Below are 13,206 nucleotides of genomic sequence, written 5' to 3'. Positions count from 1 at the left end.
CTCCTTTCGTGACTCTGACAATATGGATATTTTAGTCTCATGGGTTCCTGAGGCTCATTTTCCCCCCTAGTCTTTATTTTTTTGGTGTTATTTAGATTGGGGAATTTCTATTGTCCTCTCTTCCAGTTCATTGCTGCTTTCCTATATTCTTTCTGTTCCTCTATTGAGCCTATCTATTGAGTTTTTAATTTTGGTTATTGTAACTTTTCAGCTATAAAATATCCATTTGATTTTGCTTTATATCCTTTACTTATTTTCAAAGAATTTCTATTTATTTGCTACGGATTTCTATTTTTTCGTTTGTTTCACATGTTTTTGTAATTGATCTTTGAAGTATTTTTGTTATGGTGGTTTTAAAATTGTTAGATAATTCCAACATCTTGATTACCTTGGGTTTTTTTTTAATCTTTGCTTGTCTTTTTAAATTTAGTTTGAGAGTATAGCTTTTTCATTATTTTTATCAGATTTTTTTCTTGAGTGTTTTATTATTTAAAATTAGCTTGGGTGCCACATTCTGGGACCTGAGTCAGGATGGGATTGATGAAGGGTCATTCACCACTGCATAAATGACTTATCCTGAATACCCCTCTTTTTAGTTTCTGGTTTACACTCACCTGGCCTTGTGTCTCCAAGTTGGGACTTTTTAAAATTTATCTCCCTTCCCAGAGAATAGTACTTCACTTTTCTCCTGGGGTTCAGGAAGCGTTGTCTCTGCTTGGGGGAAGGGAGAGGGATCTTTGGAGGCCATTTGCTTCTTAGACTTTCAACTAGCCATATTATTTTCAGCATCAGCTAGCATCTCTTTCATTGTTCAGAGCTACCTAAATTCTAATTTCAGAAACTTTTAAGGGTTTGTGGCATAAATTTCTTTGAAAATTTGCTTGTTTTTAGCCATATTCCCAACATCCCAAATCATGGTTTATCAGTTAGGTTTCTTCAGAGAAACAGAAATCTTTAGAGTGGATTTATTAGATTGGCTCACATGATCACAGAGGCTGAAAAGTTCCACAGTAGCCATTTGCAGAAGAGCCAGAGAGCTTATAGATGCTGTTTTGTGTGCTTTTTTGCTACTGTGACCAAAAGACCTGAAAATAACACTTTTAGAGGAGGAAAAGTTTAATTGGGGTTTACGGTTTCAGTCCACAAACAACTGGCTCCATTGCTCTGGGCCTATGGTGAGGCAGTGGAAGAGCCCAGTGGAGGGCAGCTCAGGAATAAGACAGAGGGAGAAGGAGAGGGAGAGGGAGAGACATTGGGATTCTGTTCTCCAAGGACAAAATATATACCCCAAAAACATGCCCCCAGAGACCCATCTCCTCTAGCCACACCTTACCCTCCTACTCTTACCACCCAGTCAATACATTCAAGTGGATAATGCACTGATTAGTTTAAGGCTGTCATAACCCAATCATTTAACCTTCTAACTTTAATATCTAAACCATAACAGATGCTGTTATGGAAGCCGGAAGTCTCAGAACCAGAGAGAGGCCAACGATGTCATCTCAGTCTGAGGCTGAAGGTCCAACCCTCCTTTGGAGGGCTGCTGGAATTCCATGTTTAAAGGTTAAGAACTTGGAGTCTAATATTAAAGTGCAACAGCAGAGAAAAATGGAGAGAGAGAGAGAGAGAGAGAGAGAGAGAGAGAGAGAAAGAGAGAGCGAGAGAGCAAGCAAGCACATGCAAACGCACTTGTCCAAGTTTCTCCCTTGTTCTGCTTTTTTGGTCCATCTGGATCCTGAGCCTATTGGATGGTGCTTCCCACATCCAGAGTGGGTCTTCCCTACTCAATTTGCTGACCCATATGTCTGCAGTCTTCTCTGGAAAACCCTCAGACATACTCATAAATGTGCTTTACTGATTTTCTAGGCATCCTTCAATCTGGCCAAGTTAACACCCAAAACAAGCTGGGAACAGTGGCACATACCTGTAACCCCAGTAGCTTGGGAGGCTAAGGCAGGAGGATTGCAAGTTCAAAGCCAGCCTCAGCAACTTAGCAAGGCCCTCAGCAACTTAGAGAGAACCTGTCACTAGATATGTTCAACCCATCATTCTAAATAGAAGAAGTCTTTCCTATGTGTTAATTTCACTATCTTCATTTTTTTCCACCTACCAATTTCATAACCACTCTCTTGCAAACATCTTCAACACCCTTGTCCTTCTCTTTTCCCCATGACTGTCACAAGCCTGGCTGAACTCAATTGCCTTTCTTCTTCATACTTATATAAGATCAGAATATGCTAGAAAAAAAACGCATTCAGGCTGACTAGTTACACTTAAAAATTGTCACACCTGATTTTAAATAGGCACAGGACATTGTCTGAAATCTTGCCCTTCTCTCTACTGGGCTTCCTTTTTACTAAGATGATTTCTATTTTTTTTCAAACTTCCTATAATGTCCCCCTTCCTCTTCTGTTGATTAGTGTGACCTCATTGCCTCTTTCAGGAACATTCTTGTTTCTAGAGCTCAAAACTTCAGTCCTCTCCATTCTCACATTCACATTCTTTGTCTTCTGCTATAGTGAAAGACACATCCTTAACGTGAATTAGAATACCCCTCTCACTTTTCAATAACTTTGTTCATGCATCCATCTTTTTTATATTTAAACTTTTTTTATACCTTTATTTTATTTATTTTTATGTGGTATTTAGGATCGAATCCAGCACCTCCCACATGCTAGGCGAGTGCTCTACCGCTGAGCCAAAACCCCAGCCCCTCACGCAGCCATCTTTATTCTTGCTCCATCTTGGATTTCTCCCTTACTATTGGATCCTTCTGTAATCATGCTGACACATTTCCCATCTCAAAAATTTAACAAAGCAAAACAAGAACCCACCTTCCTTGATATGATTTCTCTCTTCTGTCACTCCATCTGTACTCCTTGCCTGAGCAAAACTTCTTGTTTACTCTTGCCGTCTTTGTTCTCTTATCTGCCTTCTAAGAGCTAATATCAAATTAAAATTAAATTATGTCACGGAACATTTCATATAAATTGACAAGCTCATTCACTTTTCCATCTGTTGGGTTTTGCCTGTGTGCTCTGCTATGGATGCAGCTCTTGTCTTAGTCACTAATGATGTTGTCAGATCTAATTTAATTTCCTTTTACTTGTTTCACTGTTGGTTTTGGTGACAATCTGGTCTTGCTTCTATCTACCCTGCTTTTCCACTGGGACTCCCTCAGGTCTGCTAGGCGAGTGTAGGAGTCCCCTGGGCTCAGTCCTGCCTTCTTTCCTTTACCTACTTCCTCTCCTCATGATCTTACCCAGTCTTGGCCTCGTTGCCTCCATATCTGATCATTTCCTACTATAGCTGTCCAGTGCTGGCCTCTTCCCTGAGCTCAGGTATCCAGTTACCTTCTTGACCTCTCTGCTTAGACATTTAGGTGACTCTTAGACTTAAGCACAGTAAGCACAGTTTGGTTGAACTCTGGATTTTTGACATCCTTCCTCACCAGGCTTCCCTCTATAACCTTTCCTGTTCAGTCTTCTGAATCTCTGTAAATTTTGTTCTCTCAGCTGCTTGATTTCCAGACTGAGGCATTACCTTGATTCTTGTCTTTCCTTCACTGCCATCCACAACATTAGTGCATCCTCGGAAATACATATGGAGTACGTTGGCTTCTCCCTGATTTCAATGCTACCACCTGGTTCAAGGTACCCTTGATTGCCCTCTGTGGGACCCCATGGTCCACAGCCTTCTCTGCTTCTACCTTTGCCCCTCCATGAAACCAGAATCTTTGCTTTAATATGAAAAAAAATATATTATGCAAAAGAAACATTGTATTAGAGTGCTCCAAGGAGAAAGAGGGGAGGAGATTTACTAGAAACGCTAGCTCACATAATAATGGAGGCGGAGAAGTCCTACAATAAGCCATCTAAAAATCTGGTAGGGTGGCTCAGTCCAGGTTAAAAATCCAGAGCAGGGAAATCAGTGGTGTAGCCCTCAGTCTGAGGCCAAAGGCCAGAAAACCAGTGTGAAGTCCAAAGGCTGGAGGATTTGGAGTTCTGCTACCCAAAGGCAGGAGAAGATGATGTCACAACTCCAGCAGAGAGAGAACTCCTCTTTTCCCTGCTTGCTTTCTCCAGATAGGTCATAATTTAAAGTCTATATTGTAAAATTAACAACACTTAAATACTGATGTAAACTCAATACATCTTATGTCACATGATAAAGGAGTTAGAGGGGAAAAAAGATTTGCTTAATAGATGTGTATATACATGTAAGCATACTCTACAAAATAGAGATGAAAGAGCAATTAAAGCCATTTTTCTATATCTAGTCAGCTAGCTAGTATTTATAATTACCCTCTACTACGCATTATATAGATATATATATATTCTTTACCTTCAGCAAGCCCCATGGATCTTTACCTAACAGGGTGATCCAAACCATTTTTTAGTCTGGGCCTTTCATAATCATGCCTGGATTGGGTTTTTGTTTACCATCTTAATCACAGGGTATGGTAACACTAAGACACATCCTAAAAGAGCTGCACTTGAGGAATAATCGCTCTTAACTTCATCGTAGTAGAGCAGTTCGATTCCCTATGGAAGTCTGGATCAATTATCCCAACCCACATCTCAACTCCCTTCTTAGCCTATTGAGTTAAAGACATGAGCCTATTGAGTTAAAGACATGAGGATCCTAAAATGGCTGGGTTGCAGTCTTAACTTCCAGCTCAATGGAATTTTTATGTCACCTGGTAGAACCATTCCTCAGGAATGAGCCCTCTAGGACAGGAGAGCACCAAGTCTTGGCAACAGGAAGCAAAAATTTTTTCTAGTAAGTCATTAAGGGTATGATGGTACTACTCCATTTCCACTTCTCGATTCTTGAATTTGTGAATCCTGACTATTAGAGAAACTATACTATGTATTGGATGCTGATTTAGAGCATTCACAACTTTCAGGAGAACTTTGCCTCAGCCCATCGAGGTATTGTCACCTAGTTGGTGCTAAAACGAATTTTCGGAAGGCTTTTACATCAAGCCAAGTGTTTTAGCTTAGTAGGAAATATGGTAAGAAGAGTTAAGTACATGAGCATGAGCCTACTGCCAGACTTTATAAAGTAAGTTCCTTGGTCAGAAACCATGCTGTGTGGAATGCCAGTGGATAAGACATGCTATAAGTCCATGGGTGGTAGTTTTGCAGAAGCATTGCATGCAGGGAGGATAAGTCCTTATCCAGAGTAAATGTCTATTCCAATAAAGACAAAATGCTGCCCATTCTATGATGGAAGTGGTCCTCTGTAATCAATCTGCAACCAGATAGCTAACTGATCAGCCCAGGAAATAGTTACATAGTGGAGGCTCCGTGTTGATCTCTGCTGCTGGCATTCTGGGCACTTAGCAGTGGCTGTAGCCTTGGTAGTGGAATCCACGCTACTGAGTCATGCGTAACTTCCCTTCCAAACTGGCCACTTTGTTCATAGGCCTATTAGTTGATGATAGGGGTGATTGGAGAAAGAGGCTGATTAGTAACTGTGTGGTTATTGAAGTCCTCCTCTGCTGAGTTCACCTTTCAATAAACCCTCACACAGGACACAAACACATGTTCTAAGATCTATTGTGGGGGCAGGTGAGGAACCAAAGCACTCTTCCTATTCTGTATTCTCAATACAACACACAACACTTTTGTCACCTCTGGTCACTAAAGTATATAAGGATGGTGTTTTCATCCCACCAACAACCAAGCAAGGGATCACCAACTGGATGTCTCCCATTTTGATTCTGATACTACTTACCTGGAGATACTACCTACCTGCAGTAATAGGTCCTGAAGGTTGAGAGCTCAGTCCCACTGCCTGGTCCTCCACTTCAGAAGCTAATTGCAAACAGAGGTTGTGACCTGCGTTTCTGACCAACTGGTGTAAATTCCCATGACCCCTTCCTTGGGTTCAATTAACTCACTAGAGCAGCTCACAGAACTCAAGGAAACATTTACATATAGTTTATCCTAAAGGGTATGGATCAAAGCCACCTATAAGAGACACATAGGGAAGGTATGTGGGAAAGGACTCAGCTTCTGTGCCCTCTCTGGGCAGGCTACCCTCCAGGAACCTCCACATGTTCAGCTATCTACTAGCCCTCCAAACTCAGTCCTCTGGGTCTTTTATGGAGGCATCATTATATAGGCAGGACCAGTTACATGGTTGGCCATTGGTGATTAACTCCATCTTCAGTCCTTCTCCCCTCCCTGGAGGTCATGGTTGAAGCTGAAAGTTCCAAACTTCTGAGTCAGGAGGATACTCACAACTTAAACAGACCAATATCAATAGATGAAGTAGAAGAAGCAATCAAAAGACTTCCAACCAGGAAAAGCCCAGGACCGGATGGGTATACAGAGGAGTTTTACAAAACCTTTAAAGAAGAATTAATACCAATACTTTTCAAGTTATTTCAGGAAATAGAAAAAGAGGGAGCTCTCCAAATTCATTCTATGAGGCCAACATCACCCTGATTCTGAAACCAGACAAAGACACCTCAAAGAAAGAAAACTACAGACCAATATCTCTGATGAACCTAGATGCAAAAATCCTCAATAAAATTCTGGCGAATCGGATACAAAGGCACATCAAAAAAATTGTGCACCATGATCAAGTAGGATTCATCCCTGGGATGCAAGGATGGTTCAATATACGGAAATCAATAAATGTTATTCACCACATCAATCGACTTAAAGATAAGAACCATATGATCATCTCAATAGATGCAGAAAAAGCATTCGACAAAGTACAGCATCCCTTTATGTTCAAAACACTAGAAAAACTAGGGATAACAGGAACTTACCTCAACATTGTAAAAGCTATCTATGCTAAGCCTCAGGCTAGCATCATTCTCAATGGAGAAAAATTGAAGGCATTCCCCCTAAAATCTGGAACAAGACAGGGATGCCCTCTATCACCAAACTTCTACTTACATCATTGTTTCCCTTTGCAACCAGCACTAGCCTGAGGCTAACCAGAGGCCCACCAAGAATCACATCATTAGAACAAAAAAAAAGAGTCTCCTATCACTGAGGACATACAAAAAACGTTAAGAGCTTCAAATCAGGAGCTGGTGTCAAGTACCAAATCCCTATCACTCAGAGAATTTTAAAGTTTTAAGAGCTCTGTACCACTGAGTGTGAACAGAGAAAAATCTATGCAGTTCTTCATATTTCACATCTATCCCAAGATTTATTTGTTTTGGGGATGGCTGGGGGCTACCCAGGATTGAACTCAGGTGTATTGTACCACTGAGCCACATCCCCAGCCCTATTTTGTATTTTATTTAGAGACAGGGTCTCACGGAGTTGCTTAGCACCTCTCTTTTGCTGAGGCTGGCTTTGAACTCTTGATCCTCCTGCCTCAGTCTCCCAAGCAGCTGGGATTATAGGCATGCACCACCGCGCCTGGCTCGTCCCAACATTTCTTTGTCATTAACTTTCCAATCATGGTCTGTGTACATCCCTGACCATCCATCCAAACTATTGGCTGCAGCCCATGAGTCAGTAAAAATAGATCTGGCCATTCCTCCTCCTAAGCAAAGGGCATAACCCGGTTCACTGCCCTGTGTTCTGCCCACTGGAAGAAATCCCCTTTACCACTGTTCCCCTGGGGTGTTCCATAAAGACACTGTAGTGCTCAGGGCTGCAGTTTCTATGTTGCCTCCACATCATGCAAATCCATCTGCAATCCAGGCCCTAGTCTTCTCTTCAACTAATTGTACAACCCATGAGGCCAGAGGTGCAAGCTGGGAGAGAGAAGGGAGTATAGCAGGAGTAGAAACCCTAGTCCTTTAGGCCACTTCTTCATGTAACTTAGGCCTTCAAGACCTCCTCAGACCCAATCACATATATATCACATATATACCACTTATATCTGATGATGAACAGCAGCCGTGCATGCCCAGTTTATCGCTTGACCCATTTCATGATTGGCAGTTCAGATCATATAGTAACTTTGTGACCCAAGGTCATGTTCAGTTTCTAGTTAAGTCCTAGCAACAGGTGAAGAGCTGTCTCTCTGCAAATGAAGGCAGAGCCTTGCTTTCAAGGCGTGTGCTGCAATTCGCTTTATGAGCCTAGCAAGGTTTCCAAAAAGGTACCCTGTCTGCCAGGGACACTTCAAGCATGATTGGATCTGCTGGGCATATTATCCAGTAGCATAGCATCCTGAACAGAGGGCAGAGTCTTCTGTTGTTCTGGGCCTCATTCAGATTAGCAGCTTTTCCAGGTTGCTCAATAAATGGGCTGGACTAACACAACCAAATAAGGAATTTATTGTTGCCAAAATCCCAAGAGGCCTACTGGGGGTATTTTGCCTGTTCTGTAACTGAAGGAGGGGCCAGATGTAATAAATCCATGTAGAAGGGTTATCTTGACAAGCTCCACACTGCTGGATCCCTAGAAATTTCACTGAGGTAGAAGTCCCATGGATTTTAGCTGGATGTATTTCCCACCCTTTGACACACAAATATTTTACCAAGAATATGCTACTTCTTGCTCACTAGTTCTAATCAGCATAATGTCATTAATGTAATGGACCAGTGTAATATCTTGTGGAAGAGAAAGGAGATTAAGATTCCTACAAACTAAAGTGTGTCTAGTACTGACCTAGAGAAACGATATAAGCTTGAGATGGGATGGAAGGCACATTGCTGCTCTTGCCAGCCAAAAGCAAACTGCTCCCAATGTGTCTTACACACAGATATGGAGGCATTTTCCAGTTCAGTATCTGCCTACATGGTACCAGCAGATGTGTTAATCTACTCAAGAAAGAAAACCACATCTGGTAGATGCGATGCAATTAGAGTCATCCCTTGGTTAAGTTTACAGTAATAATCCATAATCATGCTCCGGGATCCATCTGTCTTCTACACACGTCAAATAGGTACTTTGAATAGAAATATCGGAATCACTAGCCCTGCATCTTTCAAGTTCTTATCGGGGACACTAATCTCTGAAATCCCCCCAATAATGCCATATTGCTTTTGATTTGCCATTTTTCTAGAGCCAGGTCTAGTTGCTTTCACTTGACTTCTCCCACTATAATAACCTTTAATTCACAGGTTGAAGAACCAAGGTAGGCCTTCTGCCCGCTGCTAAGTATGTCCAATCTAATTATGCATTCTGGAACTGGGGGAAAGAAACACAAGATGGGTCAAGGGCCTAGTGGACCTATTGTGAGACAGATCTGAGTTAAAACTCCACCGATCATCAGGCTCCATAAGCTCCTACTCTGACTGGAGGGCCACAGTGAAGTTCTGGGTTTCCTGGGGTTACTATCAGTTCACAGCCAATGCCAGGGATCTTGCAGGGTCTGATATTTTCCTTTTCTCCAATGTTCAGTTATCCTGGTATAAGGCCAGAAGTCGCTTTTGCTATGGCTAGGGAAAAGAGTCATATAAATTTCTAGTAGTGTTCTGGAGTCCTTCTTCAAAGAGACACATCCTCCCCTTCATTCAAAGTTATATAAATGAGCCCAAATATGGGAAGTGTTTGAAGGGCGGTGACTCTGTTTTTATTATTTGAGTTAGGTTTTTGTCCACTATATCCAGACATTCTCTACTTCAATAGTTCATGTTAGAATTTAGGAGAATTCCTATCAATTTCAATTCTAGAGACCCCATAATTAACTAGCCAGTCCCATAGGTCTATGGAAGTTGGACTATTCTTATTGTTACTTTGACTCTGATGTCCATTGAGATAACAAAGCCCACCTTTCCTTTAATGGCTGAGTGCTGCTACTTGGCCCTGGCATCCCAGAGTATAATTATTACTGTTTCATTGAAGTTTTCCAATTAAGTGACTTCAGTCATGACTGTAATATCTAACCTATAGAGAAGAGCAATCATAGAGCTCTTTAAAGATTCTGGGGCTCCCTGGGACTCGGGTTGTGGCTCACTAGTAGAGTGTTCGCCTAGTGCAGGTAAGGCACTGGGTTTGATCCTCAGCACCACATAAAAATAAATAAATAAATAAAAATAAAGGCATTGTGTCCATCTACAACTAAAAAATATTTTAAAAAAAGATTCTGGGGCTCTCTTTTGGACCTCCTGGTGTGGGTGAGTAGGATTTAAGCAACGAATTTATATTATCTAGCATTCAAATCTCCCTATATTCCAAGCAACCAGCCAAACATCTTGTCAGATAGAGCCCTTTTTAACTCCCCAATCTGAAACATCAAATGCAGACTCTCTACAAAAGCCACTCCATATCAATTCTTTGCACAATTATTGTACACCCTTAATATACATTCCCACAATATTCCCATGATTTCTTTTGATAAAAATTTGGAAACTCAAGTAGTTCTTTTGGAAGACAGCATACTTGCTCACACATCACACTTTGTATTTCACCGCTATGTTCCTGCTGGAACTTGAGTCTAGAAGCAAAGAGGGGTAGTAAGGGTGAGTCCTGAGGAGAATCAATATTGCCTTGCTTCACAAAATGCCTCAGGAGAGTCTGTGACTCTTTCTGCAGCAGTGAATCCCCTGATACAGGTGGAAAAATTGATACCATCACACATGGGGAGGCTACTAAAATTGGGGATATGGAAGTGTGTTAGTCAGTTTTTTGTCACCATGATCAAAATGCCTGATAAGAACAACTTAGAAGAGGAAAAGTGTATTCTGTCTCTCAGTTTCAGAGTTTCAGTCCATGGTTGGCAATTCTATTGCTCTGGACCCAAAGTGAGGTAGAAGATCATGGCAGAGGAGAACTGCTCTATTCACGGTGGCCAGGAAGGAGAGAGAGAGGAGACGAGGTTACTGGGAAGATAAACCCTTCCAGGACAAGCCTCAGTGACCACCTCCTACAGCCAACAACACACCTGCCTATAGTTACCACCCAGTAATCCATTCAAACTAGGATGGACTGATTAGGATACAGCTCTCCGGATATAATCACTTTACCTGTAAATATTCCTTCATTAACACAGGAGCTTTTGGGGAACGCCTTATATCTAAACCATAACAGGAGGCCACTTCTACTGGAACAAAGACTCATCACAATTTAGGAGCTCAATATCCCAGGTCTCATCAGGACCTTCCCATATGTCCCCACCCAACTTACAGTATACCATTTTTCCCCAATCTATTCAGTTTACCATTAGATACCCTTTAAGCTGAGAGTTCACCTCTAATTGTAATTCTGCCAATCACCTGATAAGTGCCTGTGTTTCAGCAATTTCAGCCCTGCTATAAGTAACCAGAAGCTCTGGTTACTTATGGGTAGCTTGATCTGGAAATGTGAATCCAGAAGACAGAGAGAGAAAAAAAGAGAATATTCACCTTTTCTCTGCCTTTTAGTTCCAGCCAGGCCTTCAGCCAATTGGATGGCACTTGCCCACATTGTAGGAGGTGAACTCTATTCTCTACTCATTCATGACAATCACTTCAGAAAACAGCCTCTGATACCCAGAAAGTTTTGCCGGTTATCTGTGTATTCCCTAATGTGATCAAGCTGAAATATGAAATTAACCAGCACAAATATTTTCTTGAAAGCTTGGCAGAAAACTTATTGAAAGCTTACCATTCACTCAGCAAATATTTAATGAGCATCCACCTGTACCTATTAGTCTTAGGCACAGAAAAGTATTGCCAATGTGGAACACAAATTGAAAAAGCAGCTAACATGCTTTTTCTCTGAGCTTATAGTAATGTAAGGATGTAAATGATATAGTTCTGACCATTGAAGACATTTCAACTATTAGCAACACAAATGAGTAAGGGAGTATTTGCAATAATGTAACCAATAGCAATGGGTTCACATTTGGTGAGCACAAAGCCAAAAAGTACCACCAAGAGGTAAGAGTGGAGGTTTATTTCCTGCCACATGTAAAGAGATCACTGGGTAATTTCCAAAGCAAAGTTCTCCCTAAACAAAGGAATCATGAAGATTTTATTAGCAGAGCCTATACATATTCATGTAGGGATGGGCATATTTTTCAGCATACTCAGTTTAAAGTTATAGATCACATGTTTAAAAGGCAAAGATGGTGGGCATGAACTTCGGAGCAGACTCTGTTGAGTATTATAAGCTTGCCTAAAAGAATGAGTCAGAGCAACTCAGAAACCTTGACTGGTTCCTCATGCTTTTTTAATTAAATATTTTTTTTAGATGTAGATGGACATAATATCTTTATTTATTTATTTTTAGGTGGTGCTGAGGATCAAACCCAGTGCTTCACACGTGCGAGGCAGGCACTCTGCCACAGAGCTACAGCCCCAGCCCCTCATACTTTTCCAAAGTTTTAGCTGAAATGAAAAGAACAACTTTGAAGTGGCAACAGCTTCCCTCAACCTCCCTAATGTGGGATTTCGTCCCTAAACTGCCTGCTTTGCTTAAGGCCTAACAGTACCGCACGAGTCAGGCTGCTATAACGTACATTATGGTTGAAGATGACCAGACAAAGGGAGGCTGATGAAAACTGCACTGAGGAAAGAGTGTGGAGTTGACCTTGGTTAGAGAACTCTCTTACTCTTATCAAGCCCCTTCCAAAAGCCTCAGAAATCAAAAGAAGGACATTGCTCTGACAGCAAGGAGCACAGTTGGATGTGATTACAGATCATTAGACCCAGCAATAGAAGCTGCATTCGAACAAGGAAGGACAGTCTTAGCAAATAGTTTACATGAACATATGACAAAACTAAGTCAGATGCTTTTATTAAAAAGGACAAATTGTACTATCCATTAAGAATACATTTCTCTGACAATATCCTCCATAAAAATAATCGCTTAGTATTTATGAAGTATATCTGTGGCCAACACTGTGCTAATGAGGTTGAGATAGGAACTGGGACTATATAGAGAAAAAAAGTATGCTGAGACCTCAAGGAGAAGTGCCCGTGAGCTGTTGGGATGTAGGAAATGCCCAGGAACCATATGCAAAGCTAGCAACCTGCAAGCCACTCAGCCAGCATCTTTGGTCCTTACCCACAGACAGCAGTGTGAGTCAAGGACAATGAGCGACCACAAGGAAAACTGACACAAAACTGCATGATTCCAACATGACCTCATCTTGAGTACAGCCCCCTAGCCACTGTCCCTCTGTAAATACTAGGACCCCAGATCAGAGCGTTGGCTTCTCACTCTCGAGATGGACTGTACCTCTCTTCCCCTTGCTAATCCTTGCTTTTCTAAATGAATCTCTGTGCCTCTATCTGACACATACTTAAATTCTTTTTTACAGTGTTTGTCAAGAGCCCCACCCATCCTGAGTCAA

Source organism: Urocitellus parryii, chromosome 10 (assembly GCF_045843805.1).
Source record: "Urocitellus parryii isolate mUroPar1 chromosome 10, mUroPar1.hap1, whole genome shotgun sequence".
In the NCBI taxonomy this organism is placed as follows: Eukaryota; Metazoa; Chordata; class Mammalia; order Rodentia; family Sciuridae; genus Urocitellus; species Urocitellus parryii.
This window is presented reverse-complemented; position numbering follows the sequence as displayed.